The 12,888-nt window shown below is 45.9% G+C and overlaps 1 protein-coding gene across 9 annotated transcripts in view; it reads right to left on the bottom strand.

The window, feature by feature from the left end:
• Positions 1–12,620, bottom strand: part of SEMA4D (semaphorin 4D) — a 136,766-nt gene extending 124,146 nt beyond the window's left edge. For 4 of the 9 annotated variants that reach the window (XM_053409091.1, XM_053409092.1, XM_053409089.1 and 1 more), the window contains exon 1: positions 12,226–12,614. The gene's annotated coding sequence lies outside the window, so the exon portion shown is untranslated. Of the gene's footprint in view, positions 1–12,047; positions 12,110–12,225 lie in introns of those variants that run through there. The other 5 variants (XM_053409095.1, XM_053409096.1, XM_053409094.1 and 2 more) reach the window with 4 other exon arrangements.
• Between the last annotated feature and the right edge of the window lie 268 nt (positions 12,621–12,888).

The following is a 12,888-nucleotide window of genomic DNA, read 5'->3' as shown; positions in this document are numbered from 1 at the left end:
GCCAGCTGAGCTGATGGCAGTTGTAGTCTAACATCATGGCTGCAGGTTTCCCATCCCTGCCCTGTGGGAAATCTAGGAGCGGTAAGTAATATGCTGTATGTAGCTGATTTATGCTACCTACAGCCAAGCGGTGTTAGAAACTCAGATATATAAGCTAGGGGCCAAATGGCTCCTTAAACTAGGGTTGCAGTCGCCAAAATGGAATGTCTAATTGCCATTTTGAGGCCAGACGGCTTGAAAGTCGTATTTTTCCAACACAACTTTTGGCTTCCTGAAATTCGTTCTGATTGTGCAGATGAATTAATGCGGGTAGAATTCTACTGAGTATGTTGTTAGTGTGTGAAAACAGGCAAGATCCAAGGATCTCCAGCTCCAGATGGTGGTGACTTTATGGCGCCCAGGCATCTTCATCTGGTTGCAAGTGGGCGGCAGCTGGGTGCACAACGTGCCCAACAAGTTTTGAACGCTGCAGTCAAGCATCTTACATATGCCAATCTATAGTTGGCGCAAGTTTGATATTTGTCAGCTATTGGATTTGAAGTATGTTAGCTGTAGGCAAAGGCCAAATTTTCAGTACAGCAAAACAAAGCAACAAGTATGGGTAGAAAATCCTAGCAGGGTGTGATATTCCTGACATCAGATACTCTTTGTGTGTGAAAGGAGGGCAGGAGTGCGGATGAATTCAATTCTGAAATTTTTTAGGTACTGATTGCTACCCACAGTGCTCAACACAATGTGGCCACAGCAACAACAAAAATTGGAACTACATAAAATGTTCCGTTTTCCAACAGCGTACGTCATTTTAATATGTTGCCTATTTTGTACCACAGAATGTCACAGTATGGAGATGTCTCCTATACACTGGTATAGATCATGGGTAGGCAAACTAAGAGCCGGATCCGGCCCAATCGCTGTCTAAATCCGGCCCGTGGACAGTCCGGGAATCAGCGTGTTTTTACATGAGTAGAATGTGTCCTATTATTTGGGGCCTGCCTAGTGTTTTTACATGAGTAGAATGTGTGCTTTTATTTAAAATGCATCTCTGGGTTATTTGTTGGGCATAGGAATTTGTTCATTACATTACAACACTAAGGGCTACTAACATTAAATGGTCGGTATTACCCTAACCCAGAGCTGTCCAAACTTTTCATGTTGGTAACACACTTTTTAGACATGTGTCATTTCACAACACAGTAATTCAGTTTTACTAGCAAACCGGGGGTTAAACTAACGCACAGGGAGCATTTGTGCGACACACCCACACAGTGCAGCTGATACACAAACGTGTCGCGACACACAATTTGGAAAGCTCTGCCCTGACCCAAAGAGTGTTTGCAAAATACTTTGGACAGGAGTAGTGTGGGATTTTCGTATGTGATTCCTCTAAGGTCATAAATCAGTTTTACTTAGACAAGAAGTTAGTTACGGAAAAACCTGAAAATCTAGGAACAGCTGTCGAAATTATGCATTTCTAACCAATACAGGAACAAATAAGCAAACATGAGGGGAATTTCTATGGCTCAGTTAGTCCAGATAGCAGAACAATATTTAGCCACCTAAGGGTGAAGGCAGGCAGATATTCTGGCGTTTGTTGAAAGGGGTTCAAAACACATGCTGCCTAAGCAGAAATCAAATGCCTCTGAGTTCAGGAAATTTATTCTGACACTCTTTTAAAAGTGTATGCCTACTTAAGGATTAACAGCAACCAGTAGTCTCTAATAATAATAGACTCCATCTTTCCAAGAATGTACACAGAAGAAACCATAACATCCCCTGGCACTTGTAGCCCTGGCAGGATGTGGTAGAACCGTGCCTTGCCAACAGAACCTGCTCAAAATAGCTATGTTGCCAACCCTGGGAGAAACTAGATCAACATATGCACAATTCATGGTATGCATACACTTAAAGCTACTTTAAAATACTTCAGTTCTTAAAAATTAAACATGCTAGCCTATATGCTAACAACTATCTCTTTCCGTTTTCAAAACAAAAACGCAATTCTGTAGTTAGATATTTATCTGTTTGCAAGGGTACTGCCAATGGCTCTAAGGTCAGCCGGCACAGAAGTTTGGACTCACTTCCATATATCTCATTTCCTTTCCTTCTGCAAGGCAGGAACACTTGAGAAAGCCTTTAACACACAAGTAGTTGTTTCGGCACTTTGGCCACTACAAACATTAGGGACTTTCCACATGGAAAGAACTTCCATATGGCTGGCGTGGGCGGTATAAAATCTGACTGCCCCATTATCACCGCGTGAAAGAACGGCCACCCGCACCCATCTATTGGGATACTCCAGAATTTCCTGCATTGAAAATGTGCTGGATCATAGGTAGGCAAACTAAGGCCCAGGGACCGGATCCGGGTCAATAGCTGTCTAAATCCAGTCCGCAGCCGGTCCAGGAATCAGCATGTTTTTACATGAGTAGAATGTGTGCTTTTATTTAAAATGCATCTCTGGGTTATTTGTGGGGCATAGGAATTCGTTCATACTTTTTCTTCAAAATATAGTCTGGCCCCCCACAAGGTCTGAGGGACAGTGGACCGGCCCCTGCTGAAAAAGTTTGCTGGCCCCTGGACTAAATGACCCACGGGGTCCCTTCCAACTCTGTAATTCTATATGTACATCTCTAAAAGGATTTTGTGAGCATGTTTTAAAAAAATACTTGCAAAACTTCAGTCCACCTATTTGCCTCAGCCCCTAAATAGTAAAGGTAAAGGTACCCCTGCCCGTACGGACCAGTCTTGACAGACTCTAGGGTTGTGCGCTCATCTCACTCAAGAGGCCGGGAGCCAGCGCTGTCCGCAGACACTTCCGGGTCACGTGGCCAGCGTGACAAGCTGCATCTGGCGAGCCAGTGCAGCACACGGAACGCCGTTTACCTTCCCGCTAGTAAGCGGTCCCTATTTATCTACTTGCACCCGGGGGTGCTTTCGAACTGCTAGGTTGGCAGGCGCTGGGACCGAGCGACAGGAGCGCACCCCGCCGCGGGGATTCGAACCGCCGACCTTTCGATCGGCAAGTCCTAGGCGCTGAGGCTTTTAACCACAGCACCACCCGCGTCCCTGCCTCAGCCACTAGCCATAGCAATAAAATAAAATACAATGCACTGAGGACAGAGGTAAAAGGTTAACTATACAAAATACATTCTGGAAGTTTACGTCAATAATCAAATAATAGATCTTATTCTAATTGCCCCTGCTAAATTTTTTTTTGCAGTTTTTGCTGTCACCTGGTTACCTTGATCTACTAGAAGAAAAGACACGGTACAAATGGTTGAGGCAGTGTTAGAAACTGAGTTATGAAAACTATGAGCCGGGGTAGGCAACCTAAGGCCCTTGGGTCACAAGCGGCCCATGGGGGTCGTTTAACTGGCCCCTGAACCGTCCCCAAACCAAGCCACCTGCTCAGTGAGTCCTGGCACGGCACAGGGACTCACTTCCGCGGCGTTGGAAAGCACATCTGTGCAGATACCGGAAATCGTAGGCGTGTACACGCATGATTCGGCCCACAGAGGGATCTCTGCTGGAGTGAACCGGCCCAGACAAGGTAAACTTTGCCAACCCCTACTATGAGCTAAACGACACCTTAAACCTAGGAATGTCTAGGCACACTTTTTTAATAACAAGAATACAAAGTTGAAAATGAATGAACTGTAGCTGAAATATTACAGTGGACCCTCCGGATACGAACTTAATTCATTCTGGGGATCCGTATGTACCTCAAAAAGTCCACATCTAGAGGTGCCGCTTCTGCGCACGCATGCGACACAATAGAGCGGTTCTGCACATGCGGCAAAACCTGGAAGTATACAGCCCACCCCCAATAATGAAATCTTAGGCACCGTACTGCACCCAGAGCTCAGAAACTGGTGGCGCTAATAAAATTCCCTGTCACAAAACACACGTAGAACAATGGAAGTTTTGAAGGCTGGGTCCAGCGCAAGAAAGCATCTGACGCCTGTGCTTGATCTATAATGAAGTTAAGAGCAATGCAGACGAAGTGTATCAGACTTCACATAACTGTGGATCAGGCTGCAAAGGCTTAAATAATTCAGGTTTGTAAAGGGGTTGCGTAAACATGTGGGATACTATTGAGCTCCAACAGTTCCCTTTACACCACCACAAATGGGTATTTTCTGTTATGAAATGTTCTTTTCTCACCCTCTAGACTCTTTTCTCATGCAAAACAGGATAAATAGGTTCTGGGCTAAACATGAGGTGTTATGAATTTCAAAAGTATTTGGCTTAGCCACTTTGACAACAATCACCTATGTTCATAGTTTTCTGTTCTCCCAGCCATTCCGATAGGAGAATTGATCCTATGAGCTGTATGACTAAAAAGAGCATTTTTTCCGAGAACTAAGAAGGACAGCCACCCAAACACCTCATGGCAATTCACATCTCATCACGGTTGAGGACTGTCCAATTCCTGGAACATGGACTTGTGGAAGACTTGTCAGTGGCAGTGTTCGAAATTAGCCTGGTGCCCTGAGCATTTTGCACCTGGATTTCGACTATAGTGGTACCTCAGGTTAAGTACCTAATTCGTTCCGGAGGTCTGTTCTTAACATGAAACTGTTCTTAACCTGAAGCACTACTTTAGCTAATGGGGCCTCCTGCTGCTGCTTGTGCTGCCAGAGCACGATTTCTATTCTCATCCTGAAGCAAAGTTCTTAACCCGAGATACTATTTCTGGGTTAGCGGAGTCTGTAACCTGAAGCGTATGTAACCTGAAGCGTATGTAACCCGAGGTACCACTGTACTTGTGACCAAGTATGGTGCCTGACATCTCCACCATCTGGAGCAGTGTTCGAAACTCCCATTGTTCTAGGCCAGGGGTTGGCAAAGTTTTTGTGGCTTGGGCCGGTTCACGGTCCCGCAGACGCCATGGTGGGCTGGAGTGTGTGTGTACACGCGCATGCATGTGCAAACGCTATTTGCGGCGCTCCTTCTGGCACGGAGGAGGCGTGCGCAGCTTCCCATTGGCTTCAGGAGCTTCCTGCAGCCAATGGGAAGCCGGCCAGCATCGCAGAAGGCAGTCCCCGCTCTGCTCTACGCCGTGTGCTCTACGCACACGGGAGCCGACCGAGTGGGTGGCGGGGGTCCCCGAGTGGGCAGTGGGGATCCACGAGCCGGTTAAACGACCCCCATGGGCCACTTGTGGCCTATGGGCCTTTGGTTGTCGACCCCTGTTCTAGGCGCATTTTGGGACAGGGAATTTCATTAGCGAGAACAGTTTCTGAGCTCTGGACGCAGTACTGTGCCTAAGATTTCGGGTTAAAACTGCAGAGTGGAAGGAAAAGAGGGTCTTTTTCTGCCTCCCCACTTCCAGCTACTCTCTGAAGACTGGAGAAGAAACCCTCTTAAGAATATTAGGGGGGTAGGCAGAGGAAGGACTAGACCATGTGAAAAATGAAGATAATATTTTAGCTGCAGTTCATTCATTTTCAGCTTTGCATTCTTGTTATAAAAAAGCGTGCCTGGACATTCCGTTTTTGTGCCCATAACCTGGGTTTAAGGTACCATATAGCTTTCATATCTCAGTTTCTAACACTGATCTGGAGGTATATGCCTGTGGATCCTTGAATCTGGACTGTTTTCACACACTAATACACCATCCTGTAGTATTCTATCCATTATATTTTATCTGCGCAATTGGAATGAATTTCTGGAACCAAAATGCTTTTTCTGTGCAGCTTGAGCAGGAGCAGTCACCATTAAGAAAAAGAGGAATAGGCCAATATATATGGAAACTGTCCCTGAATCGAGTGGCCTTTCTTCTTTAAGGTTCTCAAAACCCTTAACCTAGCTTGAGGTTGTCATCTGAACTAGTCAGATGTTTAACTGAGAATCAATCACAGTCAGTCCATCATATGAAAAATAAGACCGTAGAGCAGTCTTGCACCAAAATGACAACCAGACATTCTGTTTTGGTGACTGTTCCCTTGGTTAAAGGAGCCATTTGGCACCTAGCTTATATATCTGAGTCAGTGCTGGTGGGGTGCAATTGATTTCCACCAATGCTGGTAGATGTATTTACACCAGAACAGTCCTTACAAGTGCACTTGACTTTTGTTTGGGTAGTCACTCCAAACCGTAAATCAGCCTGGAATATACTTGGAGGTAAATTCCACTGAGGTCCGTGCGGCTCTCTTCCTAATAAGCATACTTAAGATTTCAGTTATGCAGTACAATCTGAAACATGTGACTCAAAATAAAGGCCTTCTGGTTCTAACTAGTCTGACTCCCACCTAAGTGCGCATTAGGACTGCAACCATAGCCATCGTAATAAAGTAGCTGGAACATCTATGAAATCTTCTTGAAGTCATATAGAGTGGTACCTTGGTTCTCAAATGCCTTGGTACTCAAACAACTTGGAACCCAAACACTGCAAACCTGGAAGTAAGTGTTCCGGTTTGTGAACAGTTTTAGAAGCCGAATGTGCTCCGTTTTGAGTGTTATGCTGACGATCTAAGTGCCACACCTCCGTTTTGAGTATTACACTGAGATTTGTGTGTTTCTGCTATTTATTTTCCATTTTTTGTTTTTGAGGCTCATTTTTGTTTTGTTTTTTAAATAAATGTTTATTAAGGTTTGGCAAAACAAAAAAGTCATCATTTCAAATAAATCAATCAGATAAAGCCCAAACAGAAAACAAAGAACAGAAAAACAAGAAAAAATACACAATTAACAAGAAAAGAAAAAGAAGAAAAAAGAAGAATCCACTTTTAAATTTCCAAATTCCATATCCCTCTGTCCTGACCTCCTCACATCTCTCTTTTTTGTGTTCCTCTTTGTTCCGTCAAATTCAGAAAGTTCTAACCCTTTTTCAAACCTTACTTATAATTATACATTTCCAGTTATTATGTCTCAAATTTCCCTTATCTTAGCCCATTACTCCACCTTATATACTATGACATAATATTATTCTGTTCATATCCCCCTTCTCCTTTTTAAAATTCTTCTTTTCATATCACTTTTAACCAAATCCCACCTGCCCTGTTACCTTCACTTCCCACATCATGTTAACACTCAAACATTTTACAATATTTCTGTAAATAGTCCTTAAACTTTTTCCAGTCCTCTTCCATCAATTCTTCTCCCTGGTCACGGATTCTGCCGGTCATTTCTGCCATCTCCATGTAGTCGATCACTTGCATCTGCCATTCCTCCACGGTGGGTAGATCTTGTGTCTTCCAATTGAGGCTCATTTTTGTTTGTTTTTGTGACTATGTGAATCCCAGTTCAACTACTGATTGATTGTGTGACTGCAGCACATTGTTTATTGCTTTCTTTTTATGAATCAATGATCTCGTTAGATAGAAAAACGCATGTTAAATTCCTGTTTTACGGATTGCTTTCAAAAGTCTGGTACAGATTAATCTATTTTGCATTACTTTCTATGGGAAAGCACACCTTGGTTTTGGAACGCTTTGGTTTTGGAACGGATTTCCGGAACGGATTAAGTTTGAGAACCAAGGTACCGCTGTAAATAGGTTCCATCCCCAGAATGCTACCTTCCAAGTCAGCTCCCGTATCTCGATCGCAACCGCTTTTCTTTCTCACAAGGGCGGCGCAATTCAAACTGTGACATGTACTTTTCCCTCTCCTGCTTGCCTAAGGCCTGAGGCTCACAGGATGCGCCATAGTGCGTTAAACAACTAGAAACACAGCCTGGGCTCTGAAAAACAACAACTGATGCAGAACCTTCTTGCACCAACATCGGAAAGGTTGCAAAATAAGCAGCCTCTGTACAATCACCCTATGGGAACCAGTGCTTTTCAACTGCCGTGCGCAAGCAGCATATCCTATCCCCAAACCATGCAATCAGTCTCTAGCTCACAATCCATGTGCGTTAGGTGCCTATTCATAAAAACATGAAACTTTCATAAACTGCACCTTCGCTGCGCTGCACAGCTGCACTCAGTCAACAGGTAAATCAACAGGTGGGTGATTTGTTGCCCAACTTTTAGAAGCCCCTGGATTTGGCTCTGATGAAACTCATGCTAATGATTTAAGACGTCCACTCTGTTGGATGCCTACTGAATAACAATTAAGTTCGCTACCATACATACACAAGGGGAAAGGAGGACAGAGAGAGAATTAGATATTGCATCTTGAAAATGGATCTGCAAACAAAGGAAGGGTATTTTGTTCTTCATCTATGAGCATTTGTAATAGGAGATTTATTTAATCTCCTGTTCAGAAAATCACACAGCTCACTTTAACCCTCTCTTCGCTACCCATGGGCCTGGTGCTATTTGAAGCATGATGGGGGAGGGTAATTTTTCTATTGAGTGCTACTCTCAAACATATATTGCTGGAAACAGCACAGAAAAATCTGATTAAGGAATGGAATGCAATGTTGTAGGACAACAAGTTAAAGAAGCTTCAATATTGCAATACCTTTTGTGTTCCAGAGAATATTATCAGGGAATAAGGCATGGTCTGTGACTAAATAGCAGAAGAATAGCATCTTTCTTTCAGTGTCCAGGGCAAGCTTTGTTTCTCAATAAAAAAAATGTCTCATTGTCTTACATTTTTGGAACGCAGCACAACTTGTGCCTTTCTGGTTTCCCCCTCATAGTGGAAAACTATCCTTCTTATCAAATCAGTCAGGAAATCAGCTCTGCAACATCAGAACCACTTGCATGTTGGCCCTTCTCACATGACCAAACTGACAGTGACAGCAAAAATTAGTTTCAATCCAAAAACGTTCTTCATTCATAAGGGCACTATTGCTATTACATAGAATCAAAGCCTTCTAATATGAAAAATCACAGCCTTTCAGATAAAGCAGGAAGCTTAGTACTGACAAGGCTATCTGACTTCTTAATTAAAAAATGCACCCCATTAAAATTCAGCAGAAGTGCAGTTTTGACTTGTTCCTTCACTGCACAGAAGAACTTTATATGCACAAGATAAGTGCAAAATCAGTCCAAATAGAAATCAGAGGAAAATTTAAGCAGGGATAAGATAATGGAAAGAAAAGCAGCAATAGATAATTGCATGGGGTAATCTACAATTTCTTAAGTAGTTTGCAATTGGATTACATGGACAAGAGAGATATTTACAGTGGTACCTCGGGTTAAGAACTTAATTCGTTCTGGATGTCTGTTCTTAACCTGAAACTGTTCTTAACCTGAGGTACCACTTTAACTAATGGGTCCTCCCGCTGCCGCTGCGTGATTTCTGTTCTCATCCTGAAGCAAAGTTCTTAACCCAAGGTAACATTTCTGGGTTAGCGGAGTCTGTTACCTGAAGCATCTGTAACCCGAGGTACCACTGTACTGTTCCACTATCAGACCCACCTGAACGGACAGACCATCAGGTGATAAGACTGCAGGGATTTGAAGTGCTGGGTGAACTAGTCTAATCCTTGGGGAAAATAATGTGTACATACATCTCTAGAAGTGTAGGAGACAGACAGCCTTTAGATTTTTACTGAAAAGGTTGGAGGCTACGTTGAGCCCATGCAAGGAGAGTCTTTGGTTCCTCTACCTACTCAACTTTTAAATACCATTTTTTTGTTGCATTTGCAGGCCATTTCACAGTTCTGGTGCACAGTTTCCCTGGGTGATTTATCCCCATCAATATAATTTTGCATGCATGAACCTGACATGCACATCATGTGAATGCACAGTGACCTTGCAAAATTTGCACACATAAAAACCAAGCTAGTCAGGTCCGTGTCGCCAGGTCTGCCAGTGAATGGTTTGCACCATGGGTCTCAGCTGTCGAGAAGAATGATGAGAACACAGCCCCACGCCTCTCCCCACAAACAAAGCACCCTAGCTCAGGTCTCCTATACCTAAACCTGGCTAAGATGGAAGATGTACTATCCCAAAAACTCATGTTAATAGGATAAAGGGCTCCAAGGAGGAACTCTCCACCCAATGTTATTCTTGTCACTCAGTAGTATCATTGCGGAGTCAGTGAATTTTGGTGTCCTCTGAAGCTGCTGTCAAGAAGGTTCTCTCACCATCTGCCCATCCCATGGCACAACAGCATATAATAGTGCCAACCACTTGTTAAAACCCTTTTATCATGCATCCCTTTTATTGTGGTATTTTTTTAAAAAAATATTGTGTAATATTACTCTGCTGTGGGCACACCCATTCGTGAAGCACAAAACCCCAACATGAAAGCTACACTTGAAAGCTGCATGGTATCTTCAGACCACAGTCCCAAATAACATGAAAGCAGGAGAGAAGCATCCCACTTCGAACCAGTTTGGAGAGAATGAGGGATTGCCCAAGGGCACCTGATGTCATCTCAGCCCATGCCTTAAAAACAACAACAACACAGCATCACTGAAAAGGGTTTGCCTTAAAACCCATTAAGGTCAAAAGATAATGTTTTGAAAAACGTATGTATACACGGAATTAAGTTTTGAATGACTTAATGCTAAGAAAATACACATGCAGGTTTAAGCTCAGAAATAGCCCCCAGGGAGCTTTTTGCAGTGTTAGATTTGTCAAAAAGCAGGGGGGAGCCAGATCCTGTATCTTTTCCATGTTTACACTGGCAATCATCAGAGCCCAACTGAGGACAGGCGCATGGGGACAACAGGTGCACTGCGGTCCCACTCAACATCCTCTTCTCCAAAACACTCTGTCCATGAAGACACACAGACTCAGATTCCTTGCCCTAACCCACCCCAGTTTCAGGAGGATATTTCTACTACCCCTATTCCATTGAACAAGATGTACAGCACTCTATACTGCCGCAGGGAAGTAGCTTTCTGAGGGAGGACTTGTCAACAGATTCAGAGAGGAAATTTATCAACCTGTCAAACCGCACTGGGTTCTTGTTTTGTTTTTTAAAACTATCCAGAGCATCACTGGTTATTTTCCACTGGGTCAGTCCGGGCCCATAAGCACCGGCTATTTTTTAATTCCCTTAGCTAGTGGCAATATATTTCCCCATAAATACAAACATTAATGATAGGGGCAAGACAGCAGCCACTCAACCCGGATTAAAATGGAAAGCTAATGATATTGCATCCGTTTCCAGGGAAAAGTTTAGCAGATTAATTCTTCTCTCCCCCACGCCCTCCTTCCTTCAGTTCTTCCCACAGCAACTCCATTATTGCAAAAGGCCCCTTCCCTTCAGCCTTATGTAAAATCTCACCGGGGAGGCAGGGGGAAAAAGACCTTTTAAACGTCCTCACCACCCACCACCACCAGGCGGAAGAAACACATATGCAGCCCCCTAAATCATGACAGGGCAATAGTGGAAGCCCACCTCTTCCCTTGAAGCCTGCACACAAAGAGAGGCTGCGTTGCCCCCATTGATAAAAAATAAATTAAAAGGGCGTCGGGGAGACGAGGCGGATTCACCGGAGCGTCTGCGCAGGCAGGTGAACATGTTAGACACCGGTTGCAGAGGATGCAAGCATGCATGCACGCCGGCTGCAAAGCGCCCAAGCGGGGAGCCGCTGGTTGGAAGCGATGCAGCGAAATAACGCTGAAATAATGCAAAACGTCCAAACCCACGCTGCGGTCTCTTTCTCGCCGCGTCCAAACCCAAGTTACCTTTGGACGGCGAAAGGGTTTGGGGTCGTGTTTTGTTTTTTTAGCGTATGGGGGGGGTGTCTGGAGATAGGCAGCCGTCGCCACGCCAGTTTCTCCTGTATCCCTCCCCCAGCCCGCGATGGCAAGGCGCCCACCACTCCCTGCGCGCCCACCGGGGCGGCAAGCGGCGTCGATCGAGACCCCGCGCAACCCTCGCCAAGTCCTCCCGGGGCCCGCCAGCCCCGGGCGCACAGCTCCGGTCCTTTCCACCACCACCCCGCCTCCAGATCGGAAGAATTATGACTGCAGCGATTACGATGGTGATGGGCTTGCCGCTCGCCGTATCCCCAAACACACGCATGCACACGCACACACAAACACAGCGAGGAGAGAGTGCCTTTCCTCCAGCAACCACCGGCGTCCATAGCTCGCCCTTGCGCTCCCACCAGCAAAGCCCCGCAAATCGCATTCCAGCGCCGCCCTGTCCCCGCGCAAAAACCACTCCAAAAAAGCCCCGTCTTTGCAAACCTGCGAAGGGAGAAGAAGCGCTTCTTTCCTCCCAGCCCGAGATCCTCCGAAGGGGGTTGCAGAAGACGGAGGCGGCGGCTCCTCCCGCACGCCGCCTTCTCCTTCCCCTTCTCCTCCTCCCTCCCCGCCTCTCGCGATCCGCTGCAGCATGCAGAAAAAAGAAGCAAGCGCCCTTTACCTGCTGTTGCTCTCCAACTTCTGGATCCTCTCTGCTATTTTGTTGCATTGATCCCCGGGAACAGGTTCGCTGCGCGCTCAGCAGCAACTGATGGGAATGGCAACGGGGACGGCCAGCGAAAGAGGAGGAGTTGGTGCCAGTGTGTAACAAGTTTGGGTTGCCCCGCAGTATGGCGGCGGAGGGAAGAGGAGAGGCAGCGGCAGCAGCGCAGCGGCGAGGCGCGCTCCTGCTCTGCAGCCAGCCAAGCCAGCCAGCCAGCCAGGGGAAGGGGCCGGGGGTGCCCCGGCCGGCGTCGAGGGGCGGGGAGATTCAAAAGCTTGGAGCTCGTCGGGGAAAGGAAGAAAGGAAAGGCGCACGGCGGCGCTGCCTGCGTTTTGTTGCTCTGCCCGCCGCGGCAGGGAGGCGCTTCGTTTTCCCCGACCTCTCTCCACGTGCGCCTTCCCCAACCTCGCCACATGCGCCCTCCTCTCGGAAGCCAGAGGCAAACCTGGACGTCCGAGGCGTAAAACACACAAAACACACGTAGCCCTCCAGGATTGGGACACACACCGATTTGCACATTTTCTGTCCGCGTGCTACTGGCCTTTTCTGGGAACAGGTTGCATCAACGCTGCTGGGCAACATCAGGGTGTAAACCCGTGGTTCCCAACGCGGGGCACATGC

This window comes from Podarcis raffonei, chromosome 11, assembly GCF_027172205.1.
Source record: "Podarcis raffonei isolate rPodRaf1 chromosome 11, rPodRaf1.pri, whole genome shotgun sequence".
Classification (NCBI taxonomy): Eukaryota; Metazoa; Chordata; class Lepidosauria; order Squamata; family Lacertidae; genus Podarcis; species Podarcis raffonei.
This window is presented reverse-complemented; position numbering and strand designations above follow the sequence as displayed.